This window comes from Jaculus jaculus, chromosome 1, assembly GCF_020740685.1.
Source record: "Jaculus jaculus isolate mJacJac1 chromosome 1, mJacJac1.mat.Y.cur, whole genome shotgun sequence".
NCBI classification, from domain to species: Eukaryota; Metazoa; Chordata; class Mammalia; order Rodentia; family Dipodidae; genus Jaculus; species Jaculus jaculus.
Window position 1 is genome coordinate 35,345,719 of NC_059102.1, and position 12,820 is coordinate 35,358,538.

The 12,820-nt window shown below is 44.5% G+C and overlaps 1 protein-coding gene across 1 annotated transcript in view; it reads left to right on the forward strand.

Moving 5' to 3' along the window:
- The first annotated feature begins 753 nt into the window (after nucleotides 1-753).
- Pkd2l1 (polycystin 2 like 1, transient receptor potential cation channel) overlaps nucleotides 754-12,820 on the forward strand; it is a 178,530-nt gene continuing 166,463 nt past the window's right edge. The window contains exon 1 of the mRNA XM_045156411.1: nucleotides 754-862. The gene's annotated coding sequence lies outside the window, so the exon portion shown is untranslated. The remainder of the gene's footprint in view (nucleotides 863-12,820) is intronic.

Consider the following 12,820-nt stretch of genomic DNA (forward strand, 5'->3'; position numbering starts at 1 on the left):
TTCCAATTTCAGCCTTTTTCTGTATTTTTGGATAATGTCCCTTACAACCTCTGCTTTACTGGCCTGCCACTGTCTATCCACATACAGCAATAAATAAGGGAATTATTTGGTGAACAAAGCTGGAATCACCTGCTAGAACAGGCGTACTTAACCATTCTCATCCAGTTGCTGGTGGAAAAGAATGTCTCGTTTTATTTTGTTTTGTTTATTTTGGGGGACAGAGTCTTTCTATGTTGCTCAGGCAATACTTCCAACTTCTGGACTCAAATGATAAGCTCGCCTCAGCCTCCAGAGTAGCTAGAACAATATATAGATGCTGAGCATCTTGTTTTAAATGAAACCAAAACAAAACATTTCACCTCTTTCTTTGCCTGTCAGCTTGAAAACCCTCTTATCTGGAAGACAGAAGGAACGTCTATGCTATTTTCAATTGAAGATAACTAGAAGTGGTATTTAATATTTTGGCAGAAAGAACCACGTTTCAAAACCTCCAAATGGATTACTAAGTTAGGACGAATAAGTAAATTAATCAGAGATAGTCTTTTACATATGTCTGAAGTATTCATTTTACAACCATAAATGAGGAAACCTTATTTTTACAGTTTACATGAAGAAATTGTGAGGTTTGGCTAGCTTACTATAAGATACAGAGCAGGAAATGGCTAGGGAGCAAATGCCAAGAGTGAATGTGTCTTCTTTCTCTCCTATTATTTATACAGACAATATCATTTATTTTCCATCAGTGGACCCATGGAGCCAGTCTCAAGAAGGACAACAGATGCTGGCATTGACGAGGATCTGCTATATGTCCACTTGAAGAAGCTCCTGTGGTAGGAGGAAGAACTCAAAGATAGTGCAACAGGTGAGCAGACATCATATACTCCCTACATGCTAGGCAAGTGCCCAATCACTAAGCTACACCAATATCTCCTTTTTATTTTGAGACAAGAACTCCCTAAGTTGTCTAGGTTAGCCTTGAACTTAAAATCCTCCTGACTTAGCCGCCCCTGTAGCTGGGAGTACAGTCAAGCACCATCGGGCCTTGAGTGAAATTTTCACTTTCTTTTTACATGAGAATGCATTGCTCTCACTTGCATTTTCCAGGTACCCTTTATTCCTGCATGATTTTGTAACATGGTGTTTTAGTCATATAGAAAATATTGGCTCACTGAGTTATGAAAATATAAGAACTATTACAAGTTGTTTCCTTGAATAACCTTGCTTTAGTATTATCTGAGAAGCTCTAAGTATTGAAATGGTTAAACATTGTTTTGCTGTAAGTCATATTTTGAAATAAAAATGATGTTATGTGACAAAAAGCAGTTGACTAATTCAACTCTCAGCTGAAATCACAAGAACACTGCTCTTTCAGACACTAAGGCTAAAAACAAAAGCTACCTTCCTCTTGCCTCCTCCATGTCACAGATGCCATTGATTCTGCTCCAACATGCCTCTCAAGGTTTCCTTTTCCATTCCCACCAGCACTCTCCCACGTCTGCAGGACCCATGCCCTTTACAGAAGTTGCAACAAAGCCTAGGCTTGCCCTTCTAGCCCGAACGTGGCCCCCTCTTCTCCGCTGTTGCCACCCACAGTAACTTTCTGAAACACAGTGATTTTCCTGTCCTGCTGAACTCATCTCATGATCCCTTATCAGGAAGAAACAATCTAGACTCTCCGTGCAGGCATTCACAGCCTCCCCTGCACTTTTCCCTCCCACTCTCCACCTCACACCCCTTCGTGCCTGGTGACATCAACCGGGAACATTCTTGGTCACTTTGTTGTTGTGCTTTCTGCAATGTCTCCCCTTGCCAGGACACAATCTTTGTTCCGTCTTGCTGACTCTGGGCCCTCCATCTCCTCTGTGATAAGGTGTGGGCACTAAGCACTCACTGCCTACCGCGGGGCTTGGCCAGGACTTTCCCACCAGACGGAGGCTGGGCAGCAAGAAGCCCACAGCCCAGGTCATCCTACGGGGCACAGGCTGGCAGTGCGAGAGCCGCAGCTCTGAGTTTTCCCCGCCTCAGAGAGGGCAGGCCCAGTGTTTGGGGGCTGCCCTCGGTTCTGACCCGCAGGGGCACAGGTCGATTTCGGGGCCCAGCCCACGTCGGGTGGGTGCGGGGCCGAGCGCAGAGCCCTGAGTCAGGGAAAGGGAAAGGGAAAGGGAAAGGAAAGCGCGGGCGCGGGCGCGGGGCGGGCGCCGGGCGGCTGCAGGGGCCGCGCCGGGGATTGGAGCCCGCGCCTGCGACCCGCCTCGCGGCCGCTGATTGGCTGCGCCGGGTCAGGCGTTGTGGGCCGACGAACGTGAGTAACCCTGGAAGTCTGACCGCCAGTAACCCCGGGGAGAGGGGCGGTGGGTGGAGCCGGCGAAGCCTCGGTCTCCCTGGGCGTGGCGCCCCTTGTCCCAGGCCCGGCCTTGTCCCAGGGGAAGGGATGGGGTGTGAGCAGCTCAGCTGAGGCCCAGTCCAGCGCCCGCCACGTGTGCTCAGAGCTTAGGCCTCCGCGCGAAGTGGCTGCTGGCTGCCCTCAGCGTCCCCCTCATGTGGGAAAGTTAGTTAGGGGAGACGCAGAGGGAGGACGGCGGTGCTGCAGGAGGGTAGTTCGGAAGTCTGTGGAGCCTCGGGGATGGCTGCGGTGAAATGTGCCTGACTAACCCAGGAAGGGTAGTGTGGTAGAAAAGAAGCTAAAAATTGAACTGATTTACTGAGTTACTGCAAGAGTTCATTGCTGAGGAGCTAACACTTATCTTTGTCAGGAGATGGAAAAATCTCAGAGAAGAAACTGTCCATAAAGGGCCCAAAGGGATGATAAGAAGGAAAGACAGTTCAGGCTAAAACAAAGTAAAATGGAGTTCATTGTTAGGGTGGCCTGACTACTTATGATTGATATGCTAATTACCACATCTTATTTGTTCACTTACCCCTGCTCTTGGCTATGAAAATCATAAAATGGAAATAAAATATCAGCTGCCAGAGCTGCTTTGGAGGGCTACCTCGAGTGATCTTTCCAGAGACTTTTTACAACAGTAGCAGCCTACTCCCAGCTGCTGTTCACACTTGGTGGAAAGGCAAAGGCTGGAGGCTTTGGCCTGTAAGAGTTTCAGCTTCTCTTGCCCTGTGCCTCAGGAACAAGAAGTGGGGCATGAGTCTCTGGAGTGTGGCTTTCCTGGAACCAGGCAGGAGGAAAGGGACAGATGGGAACATGAGGAAAATCAAAGGTGATGCTCCAGTATTGTTGGTGAGAATGTAAATGGTGCAGCCACATGGAAGACAAGTCTGGCAACCCACAAAAAGTAAAACACAGAATTACCATGTGAGCAAAGAAATCCACTGCTGGTTATGTAATAAGTAAATTGAAAGCAGATTCTCAAATATTTGTACAGAAATGTTGATAGCAGTACACTTCACACTTGTCCAAAGAAAGTGGCAATACCTGTGCATCATCAGTCCACAAAAAGATACACAGTCAGGTATTGATCAACCAAAGGGAATGAAGTATTGACATGATGGTGTGTAAGAATGAATGCCCACAAAGTCAGGCTGAAAGAAGGAATTCAGATACAGTACGTCACACATTGGATAATACTAAGAAATATCACTAGCAGGTAAATTTCAGAGATGGAAAGCATGTTCATTGCAGCAAGGCATAAGGAGCAGAGTAGAGCTGGGCCTGGGGAAAACATGGGGAGTCACTGAGGAATGGGTTTTCTATAGGATGATGAAACTTACCATTAGAGATTGTGGTTGCAGAATATTCTAAATGTACTAAATGTCACAAAAGGGTTAAGTATAATGTAGCTAATTATATGTTGTAGAAATCCAATTTGGTTTAAGTGTGTGCGTGTGTGTGTGTGTGTGTGTGTGTGTGTGATCACAAGCAATAAGGAGAATAAGTCTCTAAGAAAGATAAAAGGTGCAGAGGTTTGAGCAATCTTGGGTCCTTTGCTACCTTTGACCTTCATTCTCTCATCTTTCACCTTCATTTCCCTCATTTCCTTCTCTCCTTGCTCACAAGTCTTACAGTTTGGCCAAGTCTACTCTTAGCTCCCTGTGGAAGTGGCCAGGATATAGATGGCCCCTTTGGTCCTTCTGAGAAGATCTTCACCTAGGCCTAATCACTGTGTGTTAACATGACATGCACTGCCCCTTTACTTTCTATTGTTTTGCTATGCTGGGGGGTATCTTAACCAGGGTCTTGTGTACCCTAGGCAACTGCTCTACCATTGAGCTACATCCCCAGCCCTCAGGCCCTCTGTCAGCTCTGTGTGATCTGGGTATAGAAGCCTGAGGAGGACAGTGCTAGAGGAACAAACTTGAATATCCCAAGAGGAAGTGTTCCTTCTGCCTTCAACAACTCTAGGATAATTTCAGCTCTTTGCAGGCTGTGATAATTGCCTCATATGTTTGCCCCAGTAAACAGAATCAAGTCCTTGCCCATGTCATAGAAATTTAAGTACAGTCATGGACTAGTGCTAGCACTGTGTGTGACGTCTTCCACATTTTATAGCACAGACAGAACTAAAACACATGATGAACTCATCAACATCATCTCGTTGGATACTGACTTTTTAGGCGCAGAGAGACAGTATTTTCTTTGGTGTGTGTGGTATGTGTATCATGTATGTGCAGATGGCCATGCCCAACAGAGAAGGCAGAAGAGAAAACAAGGTGTCTTCTATTGCTCTTCCGCCTTACTTCCTAGAGATTTTTAGTTCAATCTGGTGCCCAGTGATCCTCATCCCCCTTCCCCCAGCATGGAGGTTTCAGGCATGAGTGACCACAGATGGCTTTTGATATGAATCCAGAGGATTCAACTCAGGTCTTCATGCTGTGTAATAAACACTTTCACCCACTGAACCATCTCCCTGCCCCCCCCCACACACACACCCCAGGGAGACAATTCTGAAAGAGAAACCTGGGTGAGGATATAGCTCAGTGGTAGAGCATTTGCCTTGCATGTAAAAGGCCCTGGGCTCAATCCCCAGGACCAGGGAAAGGAAGAGCATGGGGTGGGGGTGGAGAGGGCTATGAAACTGGCTTTGAGGTGCTCAAAACTTTACAGACAGACTATTGGTACAGAGGAAATACCATGGTTCTATGATTTGAGAGCTCATAAGTCAGTGGTTGAATGTCAAGATGGGCCACTGGGGGAATAGATTGGATTTTTATAAAGCAAAGGAAGCTTGTGCAAGGAGACTGTGCATGAGTTCAGCTCCTGTCTTTGCCAGCCAGAAAGGAGGGTCAACCCACCAGGCTTTGTCTGTGTAGTACTGGTTATCACAGATAGGTATCTGTATAACACTCTAATATAGCTCCATTGTCCTCCTCCTCACACTCACCATAGCCAGGAAATAAGGCCACAGTTCTGGAGCCAGACCACAGCACCACTATTCACTCACTGCTTTTCTCCAGGGGAACTCAGCCACCTCACGTGTCAAATTCAGGTAATAAGAACACCTGTTAGATACAGTGAGATAACGAGCCCTCCAGCCTGCAGTGCAGGGCTTGGCCAGAGAAATACTGTCATTGATATTATCATTGCATCCTATTTCCTGGTCGATTCAAGAACTTGAATTTCCTGTTCATAAGACAGTTCATTTTGTGTTTGTACAAAGGCTTGAGTCTCTTTGCCTAATGTATGGTATCTGGTTCTTCAACTACTATAATTGTCATCTTAGGCTCTAAGTTAGAGCAGCTACTTTTGGAATGTTATTAGTCTCTGTCTCCTGTAACATTGAGACTGCAGATTACATGACAATAGGAGTAAGAAAATATTAAGGAGTTAGGAATGAGGCTCAGTTGGTTGAGTGCTTACCCAACATGCAGGAAGCCCTGGCTTTGACCTTCAGTACCACATAGTTGGGTGTGGTGGTACATGCCTCTACTCTCAGCTCTCAGGAGGTAGCCAGAGGATTAGGAGTTCAAAGTCATCCCTGACTATGTAAGGAGTTCAGGATCATCTTGGGCTAGATATATGAGATCCTGTCTCATAGACAGGGGGGAAGACAGGGAAGATAGATAGAGAAACAGGAGGGAGGATTGAGTGCTTCCTTTAACTGACATTTTGGATTTCATCAATGTTTCCTTAATATATTTGGGGTTTAATCTCTGTTGCAGTTACCTTCTTGTTGCTGGGACAAAGCACCTGGCCAAAAGCAGCTGATGGGAGGAAAGTTATTTTTGTTTTGGTTTATAGTCTCAAGGGGAAGCTTCATAATGGAAGTGGTAGCATACTATGACCAGAGGCTGGAATCACCTCTGCCATGCACAAGGATCTGACTTTGATCCCTAGCACTCTCATAAAAAGCCAAGCATGGCCACTCATTCCTGTAACCCTAGCAGTGAGGTTACTCAACACCAAAGCAGAGAGTCATAGGCTCCTAAGAGCTCATCAATGAAATAGACTTAAACTCATCCACCATGGCTCAGGGAGTTTTGCAGAAGAGGGGGTGGGAAGATTTGTAAGAGCCACAGGTTGAGACATTGTGCCGAGAAGCATTCCTTCCTCCCCCCAAATAACTGACTGCTGCTACCACAGCACATAACCCACTACCCCATAGGGAATACTGCAACTCCACTGAGAAGGGTCCCCAGGGGCAACAAGCATCTTTAACCATTGAAACATCTCTCCATCCCAGCAGTGTGTGTGTGTGTGTGTGTGTGTGTGTGTGTGTGTGTGTGTGTGTGTGTGTGTGTGTTCCCAATAAAAGTGAAGCAAATCTGACTACATTGTGTCTGGGAGCCTTGGGTCTATGCTGTAGTCTCTTGGAACTTGTCTCTGTGGTGTACCACCCTATCTATGACCTGCACCTTTAAATGTCAAAAAAGCAGTAAGATCTGCAAGGATTGAGTCATAACTCAGTAATTTGCCCTGTTCTTTGTAAGGGTAACTTAAGGTTAAATTCTGGCAGCAGAAAACAAGGAGTCTGTCAGCATTAAATCAAACACAAGCTGACAACACCTGAGGAAATGTCAGGACCCCATGAATCATGTGGTCACAGGGAGATCCTAGGAGTCTGAGATCAGCAACAGGGGCACTGTCTGGGAGAGCAGTTTACCTGGCAGGCAAGGTTGCACAGTGCTGGCTCATTCCTGTCCCTGGAATGTCCTGCTGCAGGGAACAAACAACTCCAGAGAATGCTGGTACTCAGTCCCAAGGGGACTTAGCAAATTCCTGTCATATAGAAGGCTTCCTGCCCACAAAGGGGAAAGGTGGAGCTGGGTTTGCCTTGTTTTCAGTTTTTGTTTGATCTGAGGATCCTCAAGTGGAAAAGCCAAGCAGACTTTGCAGTTTATAAAAGCTGGGTCCACGCATAATCCTCCTTGACCAGTGTTAAGGTTTCTGTGAGCTCCAAGAGCTAGCTCTGCCAATTCACCTGACTCTCTAATATAAGGCTGGCCTCACTTTGGACAAAATCATGGCTCTCATTCTAAAGTAGAATCTCAATGATTCTGAATACACCAAATCAAAGGTTATTTACTTCATCATTTATGACCTGGCTTCTAAACAGTTGCTTGTAATTCCAGCACTCAGCATGCTAAGGCAGGAGGGTTACTGTGAGCTCAAAGACAATCTGATCTACATAGTGAATCTGAAGCCAGTCTGGACTAGAACTAGAGTGAGATTCAGCCTCAAAAATGCCAAACTTGGGCTGGAGAGATGGATTAGCAATTAAGGCACTTGTCTACAAAGCCAAAGGACCAGGTTCAATTCCCTAGGACCCACATAAGCCAGACTCATAAGGTGGCACATGTATCTGGAGTTTGGTTGCAGTGGTGAAGGCTCCAGCTTGCCCATTCTCTATCTGTCCCCCTTCCTCAAATAAAGAAATAATAATAAAAATTTAAAAAATTTAAATGTCAAACTCAGGGCTAGAGAGATGGCTCAGCAGTTACAGTGCTTGCCTGCAAAAACCTAATGACCTGGGTTAGATTCCCTAGTACCCACATAAAGCCAGATGTGTGAAGTCGCACAAGCATCTGGAGTTTGTTTGCAGCAGCTAGAGGCCTTGGCATGCCCATCCTTTGTCCATTTTTCCCTCCCTCTCTCAGAAAATAAATAAAATAAAAAAATATTTTTTAAAATGCCAAGCTCCCCAGGTGTGGTGGCACACGCCTTTAATCCCAGCACTCAGGAGGCAGAGGTAGGAGGACTGCCGTGAGTTTGAGGCCACCCTGAGACTACATAGTGAATTCCAGGTCAGCCTGGGCTAGAGTGAGATCCTACCTTGAAAAATAAAACAAACAGACAGACAAAAAAAACCACTCCCCCCCCACACCTGTCTTTCTAACATAAGCCCTGTTGCAGTCAGGTTCACATTGCTGGCATAAATCACCTGACCAAGAGCAACTTTTGGAAAAAGGGGATTTATTTTGGCTTACAAGCTTGAGGGGAAGCTCCATGATAGCAAGGGGAAATGATGGCATGAGAGAGCATGGACATCACCCTGTGGTTAGCAAAGGTGGACAATTGCAACAGGAGAGTGTACCAAACAGTGGCAAAGAGAACCAGCTATAATACCCATAAGCCTGTTTTGAACAATACACCGCCTCCAGGAGGTGTTAATTCCCAAATCTCCATCAGCTGGGAACCTAGCATTTAGAACACCTAAGTTTATGGGGGACACCTGCATCAAACCACTACATTCCACCCCTGGCCCCCATAAACTGATAACTATACATAACATAAAATACAATGCATTTATCCAACCTTAAAACTTCCTATAATTTTTATCAATTCCATTGATGTTCAAACATCCCTATTATCCAAGGTCTTTTAACTGAGCCAATCCTGGGCATTGGAAAGGAATAGTCAACCAATATAAGATTTAAACAGGGCAAACATCAAACTCTGTAGCTCCAAGTACAACAACTCTAGTCAACTTTGAAAAGTCTCTGGTCTGGTGGGGGTGGAGGGTATTACCATGGGATATTTTTTATAATCATGGAAAATGTTAATAAAAATTGTGAAAAGATTAAATAAAAATAAATAAAAGTCTCTGGAGTTCCAATTATGCCCCTCTAGCTAGGTTACTCACAATCCTGGAAAACTTCACCTGGGGCTGGCAGATTTTAGCAGTCATCTTGTGGTCCCAGCATCTCCACTGGGTCTCCACTGCAACTCACAGTCCATCCTCATGGCTCCATTGAGTCTCTATGCAGGCAATCCAGCCAACCTGTTTCACACTGCCCATGGCCATTTCTAAAACACAAGAACATGTTGCAAATTCAATGACCCTCTCTTTCCTTCATATCTTATTCTCCACAATACCAGGTAGGGTGCCATTTTGTTAATCCAGTGGGGAGTAAAACAGACTTTGAAGAACAGGACATTCTTTAAGCATTCAGGCCCCTTCAAAAGAGTCTACATTCTTCCTATTGCCCCAGTGCAGGTAAGATGGCCCAATCTCAATGATTGTAATCTCTTATATAATTGCATGAATAGGCAGCAGTTTCAGCACAAAGATTTCTTTCTGTGCCATATCACGCTGAACACACCAGTCAGTTTCTACACACTGCAACCCTGCACAAATTCTCAGGACACAGACATAACAGCAAGCCTCTCACACAAACTGCTTCTAGCCCAGTCCAGGCAAAGCTCTTTCTCACCCTTACAAGCCAAACATCACAGTCCATAGTTCTTACTGCATTCAGGTCTTTCAACTCTGACCAGAATAGTCCATCAAGCTGTACTTACAGTACTGCAAGGCATCTCTTAGGCCAAGGTTTCAAATTCATCCACATTCATCTTGAAAATCAGCTCCAAAAGGCCAAAGCCACATAGGTATCCAGCAGCAAATGACCCCACTCCTGTACCAAAATTACTGTTGCAGTCAGATTTGCATTGTTGGCAGAAATCACCTGACCAAGAGCAGCTTTTTGGAAAAAGGGTTTATTTTGGCTTGCAGGCTCAAGGGGAAGTTCCATGATGGCAGGGGGAAACAATGGCATGAGCAGTGGGTGGAAATCACACCCTAACCAACATAAAGTGGACAATAGCAACAGGAGAGTTGTCAAACACTGGCAAGGGAAAAAAGGCTATAATACTAATAAGCAATACACTGCCTCCAGGAGGCATTAGTTCTCAAATCTCTATCAGCTGGGGACCTAGAATTCAGAACACCTAAGTTTATGGGGAACACCTTAATCAAACCACCACAGGCCCTTTTCATATTTTTTACATTAATACATTAAATCACAAACATACCAAAGAGAAGCCAAGTTGACAAAATGCCTACTTCATTCACCTAAACATTTTAAACCTATCCTTTGTGGGTATTCTATAACCATATTTAAAGGATGTTTAAGCAAGAGAAAGAAAATAGATGCATATTAATAAATACTTAATTGTCTATATTCATAAAAAGACATAATTACTGAGTCAAATATACAAAACAGGAGGAAAAAAACTAGAACTCTATGCAGTACTACCCAATGTTCTAGCATCTTTCCACCCAATTTTTCTTGGGAGATGTTGGTGCACTTTTTCCCCTAAAGTGCACAGAGGTGGTTCTTGTGGAGAAAGGAAGGGATAAAATGAAGATTAAAAAAAAAAAGTATGGTGGGCTGGAGAGATGGCTTAGCGGTTAAGCGCTTGCCTGTGAAGCCTAAGGACCCCGGTTTGAGGCTCGGTTCCCCAGGTCCCACGTTAGCCAGATGCACAAGGGGGCGCACACATCTGGAGTTTATTTGCAGAGGCTGGAAGCCCTGGCGCACCCGTTCGCTCTCTCTCCCTCTATCTGTCTTTCTCTCTGTGTCTGTCGCTCTCAAATAAATAAATGAAAAATTTTTTTAAAAAGTATGGAGATTGTGGTGGTTTGAATAGAATAGATGGCCCCCAATATATTCAGTTGTTTGTTTGTAGTTTACATCTTTCCTCCAAGTCCCTCTTTTACTTTGATTCTTAAAAAATATTTTATTTTTATTTATTTATTTGAGAAAGAGGCAGGGAGAGACAGACACAGAGAGAGAAAGAGAGAGAGGAGAGAGGAGAGAGGAGAGGGAGAGAGAAAATGGGTATGCCAGGGTCTCCAACCACTGCAAAAAACTCTAGATGCATCTGGCTTACATGGGTCCTGGGAATAAAACCTGAATCCTTTGGCTTTGTAGACAAGTGCCTTAATCGCTAAGCCATCTTTCCAGACATATTTTGATATTTTTTTCCTGCTCTTTCATCATCCATGACAAAATGTTTACAGGTCCAATATTGTTCTAAGTCCTTTACTTTGAACTTTAGAAAGCTTTCTAAGATTCGGAAGGTAAGACCAACCTGTGGCTGACCAGCTACTTGTTTAGGAGACAATAAAGGGGGTGATAAGAACACAACAAAAAACTAATAGGGATAGACAAGAAAGAAGACAAAGGACCCTGCCTAGTATCACAAAGTTATTGTGACTTTTCAATACATAAGCATTTTACAACATACTGTACTGAAATAGGTTAAAGTCATCACCTGTAGCATCCTGATAGCATTATTCATTAGCTATTCAACAGAGCATGAATCCTCTGCCCAGCTGACGTTTGAAATGAGAACCCAGATGACTTCAAACTGCAGCTACTCTGGTGTTTTCCATCTCCAGCTCTTTTAATCCTGAATATTTTCTTCTGGTCATAAGCCAGACCTGGGGCCACCATGCAGTCAGTGAAGAATATGATGAAGTGAATGCGCCAGCGGTATTCACTGGCGGAGTAGTCATAGGGGAAGGGCTGGTGGTAGTTGTGGAAGCCCTCCCCTGGAACGGAAGAAGAAGAGCACTTAGGGGCTCCGTGGATGGCTGCCTCCTCATCTCCGCACACCTCTTCCCTAGTGGGTACCTCAAACCTCAGAGAACCCCGCTGTTGATGAGCAAATGGATAAACCCAGTGTTTTCTACTCTTAAGTAATAAGTTGTACCACAGACATCTTAAGCAAGGATTCCAGAGCTCCTGGTCACCCATGACTGTTCTGGAGACTTTTGGAAAGAATGTTTCTCTCCAAACACAAAAGGACAAAGGGGAAGTTTGTTCTGGCAAGAAGGGCTATTACACTGAAAAAATAAAAGCACCTGTAAATATTGGTTTAGAACATGTGGGGGTGGAGAAAATGCGACTCAGAAGAGGAACTATGGGTGTGTTTTTCGAAAAAGTAACACACCTTTTCCTATAGCACTGGTGTTTCCTGTAAGGATAGAAGGATCTAAGAGAATGGACAACAGCTGCCAAGAGTCAGAAGAAAAGAGGTCCAGCCAGTGGCTAGAATTCCTTCAGGCACTGTTGGTTCACAGTGGGCTCCTTTGCCTGCTAAATCTCTCAGCTTTAACCCTTTGGTGGATAGTCTGATAAAACAGAACCACTCCATGCACAAAGGCCCAGGTTCAATACCTAGCACTGTACAAATCAGGTATGATAGTGTAATGCCAGCACTTGAGATGTGGAAGCAGGAAGAGCAAAACTTCAAAATCATCTTTGGCTACATAATGAGTTTGAGACCAGCCTGGGATACATGAGGCCCTTCCTCAAACAAAACCATGTAATGAAACTAGAATTACCTCTAACCTCTAAGAATCTAGCCCTATTGGAATGAGCCCTTCACTCCAACTGAAAGGAAAATAAAGGTATTCTGGCCCCCAAACAATTTGTGGAGTGGATGAAAGTGGATACTGCACAAATAGTTTTCAAACTCTTGGCAGAATTCTGCTTCCTAAACCTCTTCCAATACTAACAATACTCTCCCATATGAGATTAGGGTAATGATCAGGTAGTAAAACATGCAGTTGTACCATCAGATGAAAGTACCTACAGTAAAGTAGGAAAGCTATGAACAAGATAATGAAGAATGTCCTGC